The following is a 12,045-nucleotide window of genomic DNA, read 5'->3' as shown; positions in this document are numbered from 1 at the left end:
TAACCCTTGAATCAGAGATAATGTCAGAAAGTCTGAAAAGGGAAGCAGCAGAACAACAGTTACCATATATCAGTTATAAAAGACAATGACAGTCACAAATATGGGCACTAACAGGTGCTTCAAGGTTATAAGTGGTATTAACGGCAACATTATATAATTATATCACAGTAACTTCATATTATCAGCTGGGTTGATAATGTAAATTATGTATGATTCAGTTTTCTTGAGCATGCTCTAACTGGTGTTTCTGCTGTCTTTTGGTTCTTGCTTTCTAGTGCAGACACCGAGTTTTACATCGGAAGAGCCCTCAGGGTTACTGATATTGAGGTTGAAATCATAAATAGGTTAATACAGATTGAGAAAACAAAGGCAATTTTCAAAAATGAGAAAAAAAAGAGCAGTGTTAGTCCTCCTACCTTGTATAGAGTTTCCTGGGTTCAAGAAAAATAACCCTTGAATCAGGGATAATGTCAGAAAGTCTGAAAAGGGAAGCAGCAGAACAACAGCTACTATATATCAGTTATGAAAGACAATGACAGTCACAAATAAGGGCACTAACAGGTGGCCCAAGGTTATAAGTGGTATTAACCACAACATTATCTCATTATATCAAAGTAATTTCATATTATCAGCTGAGTTAATTGATAGTGTAAATTTGCTACTGTGATGAGTTTAAAAGCTGACAATTTGTTTGTCAGCCCAATTGCTCTGACAAAGGCCTTACACTCAAAATGTAATCTTTTTAAACCCTATCAAATCAATTGATAATACTAAATTATCCTGGTATACTCTCCCACAAAGGCAGCACCACAGTTTCTTTAGAAACTTACCCCCTTTATTCATTTATAATTATCACAATTCAACTGGAATTAAAAAAAAACAACAACAAAAAAAAAACCACCATGATTCACAAAGGCTGACCAAATGTGACCCTCTATATGATTTTAGGAACAAAGGTGATAACACACACTAAACACACCAACACATCATACAGATTGCCCATTGTTCTCATGACATTTACTAACAGTAGTGAAAAATATATGGATCTGTAATATTCGCAGTGAACTGCACTCTGGAAAGCTTTGATTGGTCATACATTACATAGGCTTTCCTCCTCAGGGAATATCACTCTAGCTCATTAACTGTTCAGGCAGAGCTAAGAAACAACAGCTTAATAGAAAGTTATTGTTTATGCTATTGTTAGAAAAAATCACCCCTTCATGCTTGTGTTACAAGCTGGATGAGCATTCAATTTTGAAACCTTTCATTACATATTCATCTCTTTCTACAACTTACTCAATAACATTCTATTTTCATTGGTAAAATCCACCTGCACAATTTTCCTATGATCATAAGTACATAATAAAGTTTGAAACAAAACGTGCCATCATGATTCCGAGAATCATGAGGGCAATTCCATGTTACAGACATTACATTCAGAGACCAATTTTTTGGAAACTAATTTCCTTAAGAAACTTATTTTGCACAGTTTTCAATGTATAATTTGTACAAACATTCCTCACAGGGTACATGACCATCAGCAGAAAAGAAACTTTCCTTTCTTTCACAAAGGCTTCCTACAATTTTTTGTGTTCACTTGACATTTTTTACCTGTGAATTGACTACTCAGACAATAATTATTTTAAAATAATAGGAACAAAGCTGCTTCACAGCTTTTTTAAAATCTAATTGTATATGTATCCCTTATTCTGTAGTTAGATTTGAGCTTGAGCTAAAAACTTCCTGTTGTGGACATTACTCAATTTTTGTTACAGACATTACACTGTGGAACTTCTTTTTTACACTGGTAAGAATAAGGAATAGTTTTGTTTATCTAAGAGCTTTTTATAATTGGCTTTGTCAGAACTGATAAATTTATCTTAATCAGGCCCAATTACAAGTTAACCCTTTAACTCCCAGAGGTGATTAATGTAAAACTTCTCCCTACAAATCCATACATTATTCAGGAAACAGGTGATGAGAATATTCAAACTTATCAGGTAAAAGCTGCTATATATCTTCATCTAGCACCAAGTTCTCATAACTAATTTACAAGGAAATGTGTAGCAGCTAGAGGGGAGAATTAACAATTAGATCTTGGGAGTTAAAGGTTAATTCTCTTTTCTGGTTGTGCTGATAACCTAAGCATTAATATCACACTTGGGTGTACATGTAACTGTGGTAGGTGGAGTATCCCATATGGAGCATGCTCCTTACAATTCCATTTTATTGAGCATGCTCTAACTAGTATTTCTGCTGTCTTTTGTTTTTTGCTTTCTGAGATGCAGTACAGGTTTCTAGTGTGACAACAAGTTTTACATTGGAAGAGCCCTTAGGGTTACTGATAATGAGGTTGAAATCAAATTTCTTCACCAAGTTTTGAAAACATTTAACTGGCCTCTGAGGAGCAATATTGATATTGTCCACTAGGGAAGAGTCTACTGTGGCTCTAAAGAGCTGAAAGGCACTGGACCTTTCAATATTCCAAGTCTTTCATATATTGAGAGGATTTTTAAATATCTCTGAAAATAAAATGTTTGCAAATAAACGATCAAATTAACTGCAGATTGCAGAAGTTAAACACTGCTTTAATACCTAAACTTAGATTGTTCTGATCTTTTTGTAAGAATACTATTCATTGACTCTTAGTAAGCCAGTTGCACTTGCTCTCATTTACAAAGTACATCCATTTTGGAAAAAATCCTATCTGCAAGTTCTTCTGTGTGGTGAGTTCTGTTAGTTTTGTTGTTCTGGTGAGACTTAAGGAATACAATTGTGTCTTACTGAAATCATTTTAAACCTTTCAGCGTGCCAGCCTTTCTTGGCCATTTCCCACAAAGTCATCTTTCAGATTACTATTTTTCAAACAATTTAGGGTCTCCTAATCCACAACATTTTGGATTGTTTACATGATCTTTGTGATTCGTCCAGCATTGGGTTTGATTTTGTGCTTCAACATGCTACAAACATCATCAAAATGTAACCTAGCTCTCCACATGAAAAAAAAAATTTATGCAAAAATCCATGATTGGGCTAGATATGAAATAATTTATTTTATATGAATTAATTTGTTTTTTAAAGTAGAATAGGTCATGATGGTTTTGGTTATTTTTATCATCCTGTAAAAGTTGCTCTTGCCATCCAGTGAAATATACTTTTACACAAATGTTTTGGCCGTCAATGGCTTTATGTAATGGCAATTTATGAATATCTTGAATGTGTTGGATTGTTTACGTGATCTTCATGATTCATCCAGCATTGGGTTAGATTTTGTGCTTTGACATGCTACAAACATCATCAGAAGTAACCTCTCCACATGAAAAAAATAATTTACACAAAATTGACATGGTAGCTGCTAATTGCCAAAGGGTACCTTGAAGGACTTAAGTTAGGTTTAACTTGGCAAAACCTATGATAGACAGTTTGCAAGAATGTACTAATTTCCCAAGACATGCAAGTGTGGGGTGATTATGTACTTTGTCAAGGATGGAACCAGATTTCTGCACAAGATCTTCCATATTCCTGTTTTAGGAGGGGAGCTTAAACTTTGATTTTATATACATTTATAAGTCTTAATCAGTGACCAAACTACCACCCAACACAGGAACCAAAGAGATGACTCAATCAGCATAAAATTGAGTCACTCAAATGTTAATATTCATAAGTCAACATACAGTTAAAGCACTCCACAAACCTAGCTGTACACAGTAATTCAACAAGCAGTATATTAAAAGGACCACCAGAATTTCAGCAACATTTTTTAAGAGTATTTCCACATGTTTGTAGCCAAACATAATCACAACCATCGATCACAACATAATTAAATAGGTAAGTAATATAATGCATAGTTCTTGACATAACATTACCAGAAAAAATAATTGATACTACATGGATATGAGTGAAATAAAAGCATGTAGAATTCTAAACATATGCAAACAGGACAAAATTATTCCCTGCAAATAAATTATTAAGTAAACCCTTTAACTCTCACATCAAATTTGTAATTCTCCTTACTCCAAACCATACAATTCTTATAAGGTTAGTTCAGAGAATTTACAGTAATATTAAATCAACTAATCATCCCCAAATTTATACATTTCTTTACTCTCATCACTTCTCTGGTTGATATTGTGAGGAGAAATTCTGTCTTGGTCACTCATGAAAATTAAAGGGTTAATACAGATTGACAAAATGAAGACAAGTTTCAAAAATTAGAGAAAAAAAGAGCAGTATATAAGTCCTCCTACCTTGTATAGAGTTTCCTGGGTTCAAGAAAATAACCCTTGAATCAGGGATAAAGTCAGAAAGTCTGAAAAGACAAGCAGCAGAACAACAGTTACTATATATCAGTTATGAAAGACAATGACAGTCACATATAAGGGCACTAACAGGTGCCCCAAGGTTATAAGTGGTATTAACAGCAACATTATATAATTGTATCAAAGTACTTTCTTATTGTCAGCCGAGTTGATAAATAAATGTAAATTCGCCTCTGCAATGAGGTTAAAAGCTGACAATTTGTTTGCTCTGACAAAGGGCTAACACTCAAAATGTCATCTTTTTAAACCTTATCAACTCAACTGATAATACTAAATTATCCTGGTATACTCTCCCACAAAGGCAGTACCACAGTTTCCTTAGAAACTTATACCCCCTTTATTCATTTATAATTATCAAAAGTAAACTAGAATTAAAAACAACAACAAACAACAACAACAAAAACAACAACAACAACAACAACAAAAACCACCATGATTCACAAAGGCTGACCAAATGCGACCCTCCATATGATTTCAGGGACAAAGATGAGAACACACACACAACACATCAACACATCGTGCAGATTGCAGAACTTTAAAATCTAGTTATATTCCTTGTTCTGTAGTTAGATTTTGTGTTTGAGGTAAAAACTTCCTGTTATGGACATTATACAATTTTCATTACGGACATTACGCTGTGGAACTTTTTCTTACACTGGTAAGAATAAGGGAATATTTTTATTTATTTAATATGAACTTTTGATAATTGTCAGAACTGATAAATTTATCTTAATCAGGCCCAATTACAAGTTAATTCTCTTTTTTGGTTCAGCTGATAATCATAACATCAATACTAAACTTAGGTGTACATGTAACTGTGGTATCTGGAGTATTCCATAAAGAGCATGCTCCTTACAATTCAGTTTTAATGAGCATGCTCTAACTAGTGTTTCTGCTGTCTTTTGGTTCTTGCTTTCTGAGATGCAGTACAGGTTTCTAGTGTGACAACAAGTTTTACATTGGAAGAGCCCTTAGGGTTACTGATAATGAGGTTGAAATCAAATTTCTTCACCAAGTTGTCAAAACATTTAACTGGCCTCTGAGAAGCAATATTGATATTGTCCACAAGAGAAGAGTCTTCTATGACTCCAAAGAGCTTAAAGGCACTGGATGTTTCCATGTTCCAAGTCTTTCATATATCAAGAGGCTTTTTAAATATCTTCAAAAAGAAAATGTTTTCAAATAAATAATCAAACTAGCTGCAGATTGCAGTAGTTAAACACTACTTTAATTACAAAACTTGGATTGTTCTGATCTTTTTGTAGGAGTACTATTCATTGACTGTTAATGAGCCAGTTGATACTATTTTGGAAAGTTACACTGCACTGAACTGCATGAATTGACAACTTTCTCTATAGTATTATCAGTGCAATGGCCTTTGAAAGTTGAAGTATTGCTTGTTTTAAGCTAAATTTCTGAAACATTGCATGTTATATTTTAATTTGTTATCTTCAGATATTATAAAAGAAGGTGCTGACTCCAAATATACATGTATGTCTCAAAAAACTTTATTCACACTTGGACTCACACTTTTTGAAAATTTATACTCCTCATGTCAGCATGGTGTTACTTCTCCTAATCAATGTACAGTTGTTGTTATGGTTATTGTTAATGGTGTTTAGTTAAAAGCACTGAAAACTTGGATGTGATAAATTTGAACAAAATTGGTATGCATGTAGCATTTTATTTCTCCAAAGAGAATTACCATAATTAAAGTCATGCAGTCATAATGTCCATAATATAATATGTCTATAATATGATGTCTGTAATGTAATGTCTTTAATATGATGTCCATTACATGAAGTGGGCTTTATGTTTTCATGTGTTTTCCAGGATTTTGATAATTTACAACACTCAAGTTTAGGTCCCCAGAAAGTAAAAAAAGAGCCAGGCTGACAAAAAAAAATGGTTTATAATTTCAGAGAAAACAAAAAAAGAGGACTGGTTTTATTATGGACATTATGTAATATCCATAACAAAATAATGTTACTTGCTCTCATTTACACTTACAAAGTACACCCATTTTGGAAAAAATCTTGTCCACAAGGTCTTCCTTGTGTTGAGTTCTGTTAGTTTTGTTCCACTGGTGAGATTTAATGAATACATGACTGTCTTACTTAAATCATTTTAAACCTTTCAGCGTGCCAGCCATTTTCACACACTTTTCATTGGACAAAAATAAACAGCCTCTCTTAGCCATTTTCCACAAAGTCAACTTTCAGATTACTTTTTTTTTAAACAATTAAGGGTCTCCTTAATCTAAAAAACCATGATTGGGCTAGATATGAAATATTGTAAATTTCATCATTTAAGCAGTTGTAAAATGGTATGGGCCATGATGATTTTCATTATTTTTACCATTCCTTCTGGCCATCCAATGAAATATACTTTTACACAAACATTTTGGCTGTATGTAACTGTGATTTATGAATATCTTGAACATAATGGATTGTTTGCATGTAATTGTCACAATTCATCCAGCACTGAGTTAGATTTTGTGCTTCAATATGCTACAAACATCATCAAAAGTAACCTCCACATGAAAAAAAGTAATTGAAGTGTCTGCTTTAAATCCTAATGCAACTCATACACAGCCAAATGTTCCAACTTTGTTTTTGCTGATCAAGAAGTTGATAATTATAAACACGGATGTTTTCAAGTAGAAGCCTGTTGTGAGCTTAAGCTTGCTATCACCTTTCTCCCAAAAATCATATGGATGGTCACAAATACAGAACCTTGCATAAGAGCAAGCAGTTGCATCCTATACTGGTCATTACACCTGTAACAACCAAAGCAACTTTCTAATCATTACATGCATTTCAGCTGCAAGGTCCATCATAATAAGACATGGTGTCAAACACTATTGAAGGATGACAACATTCAATTTATACTCCTGAGCGTAAATTCAAAGGATTGAACCACTGGTTAAAGATTGATGCAAATTTACTTAGTGGCCTATCTTGCTACTTTAACATTACATTTTATATTCAAAGCAAACTGATATTCATGAAAAAAAGAGAATAGCCCATAATAACATAAACATTTTTCATTCCCATGAGAATGAGGCAAAAAATCCTTACATATGTCTTATATTAAAGAGGGAAAATGGAAAAAATATATATATACCTACCCTGTTAAGATTTCCTGCCTTCAAAAAATCTCAATATGAGCAGTCAGAAAATGATGGACATGTAATAATTTCTGAAAAAGAAAAACATAAAATAAATATTAATCAAATGTGAAAAATTCCATTTAAGGTGCTATATTTATTCCTTTAACTCCCATGAGTGACCAAGACCAAATTTCTCCTTACAATCAACCAAATAAATGACAAGAATTAAGAAAAATTTCAATTCAGGGATAATTAGTTGATCCAATACTAAATCCTCTGAACTAACATTATAAGAATTGTATAACTGACAGTAAGGAGAATTACAAATTGGATCTGGGAGTTAAAGGGTTAAGGCAGTAATTGTTGCTATTGAACAATAAAATGAACTGAAGAAAGCTTTAGGACAATCTGAAAGACATAGATGACATAAGGCTGTTTCACTCGATCATGCTGAAAAGGGGTTGTTGGAAAATAATTGAACTCAAGAGGAATCCTATAATGGTAAAACCTTCAGATATTTCAATTCATGGATACTGCATGTGTTTGCTATTTTTAGAACACAGCAAGTTGAACTGGGAACTGAGGATAATATATAAATATAATATATAATATGTAAATATTTCATTCAACAAATTGCCAAGGAAAACTTCAATAGTTTTTGGGAAACTTAGCTTTGAATTGGCTGTTGCACAATTTAACATCTGCAGACTATTCAGTGGTTCCTGTTACTGGTAAAGTAAAGCTATATGCTAAGGCACAAAGAAAGATTGCTTTGGGATTAGAGTTCAAATGCTCAATGGCCTCTTCAGTGCACACTGAACCTCATTTGCCATTTTCTTTCCATCTCACCCTACTCAATGGTTATTTGTTATGGAAATCTTCCCTATCTTTTGGGTTTTCTGTATAAGAAAGCCTCTCTGTTAATATTATGTTTTAGCACTATTAGATTTATCAGCTTACATGCATCAAATAAGAGTCACATTTTGTGGAAAATAAGTTAATCATATAAAGACTGCATGATTTGTCCCAAACATTACTTGTAGTCAAATGTCCTATGGTTTATCAGATTGAATTTAAAAGCACAATAATTTTGTTGAAAAAAATATCATCGATAAATAATGCCTCAGTCGAGTTCTCGGAAAACATGTCATTGAATTAGAGAAGGCAAGTCATTCTCTAGCACCGGAAAACGAACTGTGAGTAAAGGCTTTCGCTTTCAGTTTCCTGTCGCCTTCGAAAATAGCAACTTCCGCCTAGACTGATACGTATTGCGTGTTCCAATCTTCACTAAAGCATTTCCCTGTCCCGTTAATCTAGATCAGAAACGACTGCTGGAAGTAAAACATCTGGTCTGAGTACAAAACAGACCCTTACTAAAGTATGAAATTCAAATAAAGTGACCTTTTAGTGCGCATCAATTCATTATTCATGAATCTACTTACCTCTCAGAATGGCGCTTTAAACGAAATAATTACACCCGGGGTACGTGTGTAGAGGGCACGCAATCGACCTGAAAAGAGAAAAAAGTAGCTTGTGTATCAAGTATATCTTCACCATATGCTTATTTCCAAAGGCTTGTGTTAAAATTTTCGTAATCATACGCATTTACGCGAGTGAAATACCGTAAGTCAACAACGGGTTATTGAAGTTTAAGTTAAAGTTACGGAGTGAATAACTTTACTATTTTGTCTGTACCTGCTCTTTCTTCGCGTCAACTCTTGTCATGAACAGCAATGTGAGTTTAAACCGATTCGTTTCCTTGTTTCCTGATCTTCCGTTGAGAGAACGAAGAGAGTCATAAAAGGTAGGTATTCTAACAGACTCAGGGAAGGGAGTTGTTCATGACATGCGCAGATAAGACCATTCTGAAATGAAATATAACACCTAAAATCGAATAACACCATCACGCAATAAAACTAACTTTGCAATGCGTTTCTCGGCCTCAGGAAGAAACATCGTTCAAAAAATTGCAACGGCATTCTTTTAAGGTTCACATGAACAATAAGCAACATTTTTCCCCCAAAGCTGGAGACGAGTGACGCGTGATTCACTTCATACCACCTCTTACTACAGGTCACGCATGTTGTCAAGACACGCACGGCAGATTTCTAATAGCATTTTATTGCCAAAACTACTGACGAGTGATGCGTTAGTCTTCTTACGTTTTTAAAATTTTTAAAGGCCGGAATCTGTCCCCTTAAAAACACGGCCAGAAACTCTCAACTTCGACGCTCGTAGTTGCCACTTAATCCCAATCAAAACCTCCCTCCTTCTGATTACTAATTGTTGGAGTCTGATCAGCAAAGTTAAACTGTAAACCAAGCCTTTAAGTCTGTTCCTTTGACGTCTCCATCATCAACCCGTCCAAAGACTAGCTAGGCGAGAAGGACTGACCCAGATGGACCTGATCAGAATATTGTACGCAATCAACACATGGATAGAGAGTCGGATGGTCCTGCGGGGATTAAAGAAAGGAACTCTGCGACTGATTTTAAATTAATGCTCTCAAATATATTTTTAAGCTGACGCCTACAAAGGAAAAGCATAAAGTTTTCAAAATAAATACTTCATAAAGCTCTACTAAAGAATTATTGACCTTATTCCTATAACTTGCAATTTATCTGTGCAAGCTCAAATAGTGAAGATAAAATCTGAATTGAACCCCGAGTCAAACACTCAGAAAGACTAGCTTCATGTTGTAAGGCGCCGGTCATTTTTTATCGCCTATGGGGGGGCTGGAGGATTTTGGTTGTGTCACGACTTAATTTACCTGCTTCCCCCATAATATACTTATGATTCCTCATTGACAGTCAATCGGCGGTCAGTTTTCTATAGTCCCCCTTAAAACCCTGTTAGCGACAACTGCTCAGCCTCCTCACTGAAAACCATGTAAATCCCATCCCCCATCCCCCCCCCTCAAAAAAAAAACCGAAGACGAATCGTCCCTCCCCCGGTGATAAATTAAGTGTCTGGTCTCTAAAAATCTTCACATAACTCAAATTTGTTTGTCTTTGAAAAAATTTACTCGTGCTTATTTATTCCAAATTGAACTCGAAATCATGTGATCACCTCTACAAATTCAAATTGGTTAGCATCTAGTCGACTTTGATTGCCTCAGCAATAGATGTAGTTCCAGCATCACTTATACGATTGCTACAAAAATTCAAATTGGTTAGCGTCTTGTTGACTTTGATTGCTTCAGCAATAGATGTAGCGCCGGCTTCACTCATACCACTGTAATACAAATTCAAATCGGTCAGATTCAAACAAGTTCCAAAAGACTTTGCTAACCGTGATTGAAAATCACTCTTTTGTCCTTCACATTCGTTCATGGCCTCCAATACAACTTTTAAACCACTGCCTTCGTTTTCGTTGACTTCATTTGTTAAACTCTGTACAAGAGCCACGACTTGTTCACCGCATTTCATGGCTAAAATTCCGCACGAAAACAAAAGTACCTCTTCAAGTTTAACAAAATACCTTGGATCGGAGACTTGTTCCAAGAATGCTGCAAAGAATTCTTGAAAACTTTTATGCAAGAAATCCAAATTCAGTCAAGTCTTTTGCATGGTTTCCCAATTCACTTTCATTCAAATCCAATTTGTCGTTGAGTAAACCATTCAACGCTACTAACCCGAAGCGATTCAATTGCGGTTTGTAAAGATCTGTCAGTTCTTCTTCCGTTTCTAATAGTCCCTTCTTTTTTTACATTTTCTCAAGACACATTCAACCATATCCAAGTACAGTTGAGCTAAATCGTGCCTTTTTTTAAAGTACTTGGTGACAAATCCTCCCACATGGTCTTCAGTGAATCCTCCGATCTGAAGCAGCGTATCACAGGATTTGCTCACCTCTTTCCCAGCTTCTTGTCTTCTTGTTGCAACTATGTGGCATCTGGGGAGTAATCTTTCTTCAATTAATTCGGAAAAAATCGACAATTTACTGGATGGTTACTCATCCAATCCATCCAATATCAATAAAAGGATATTTTTGTTTGACTTCTTTATCGATTTCTTGCGGGGGCAGAAGCTGATCATCAATGGCTTCCCAAACATCAGAATGCATTTCTCGACATTTCAGCAACAATACTTCTTTGAATGCTGTGGTACCACGCAGCAAAACATTTGAACATTAGGGTATAACGTTTTACTGATTTAACCAAATGTTTGTCTCAGTAGGAATATAACTCTTAATTCGTACACTCGAATCGTGAAATTGAGGTCAGGATATTGAAACGAAAGCTATCCTCGATCACAAGCTTTACTCTGTTCCAGTTAAACAAAACACTAAATCAACTTGTTCAAAAAATGTTTCGCTTGCCTATAAGTTGGAACTCAAAGACACCTGAATGCTTGTGTAGTAAGTATTGTATGTCGTACCCTTAAACGTTTCTTCAATCGTAGATTAATGTATTTTGTGTACAGCTGAATAAACTACTTGCGTCGAATTTTCATTCAGCTTCGGGCCTAACTTAACCGTTGCTTGTGTGATTCAAGTTTTGCCGTTTTGACGACCAGAAATGATATTGACTTCAGGTGGCTTTAATTTGAAGAAAAATTGAGCCTTAAAACGGATTACCAAAAGGTGAAAAAATTTAATAACTCAATAATTCCA

The sequence above is a fragment of the Pocillopora verrucosa genome, chromosome 6 (assembly GCF_036669915.1).
Source record: "Pocillopora verrucosa isolate sample1 chromosome 6, ASM3666991v2, whole genome shotgun sequence".
NCBI classification, from domain to species: Eukaryota; Metazoa; Cnidaria; class Anthozoa; order Scleractinia; family Pocilloporidae; genus Pocillopora; species Pocillopora verrucosa.
This window is presented reverse-complemented; position numbering follows the sequence as displayed.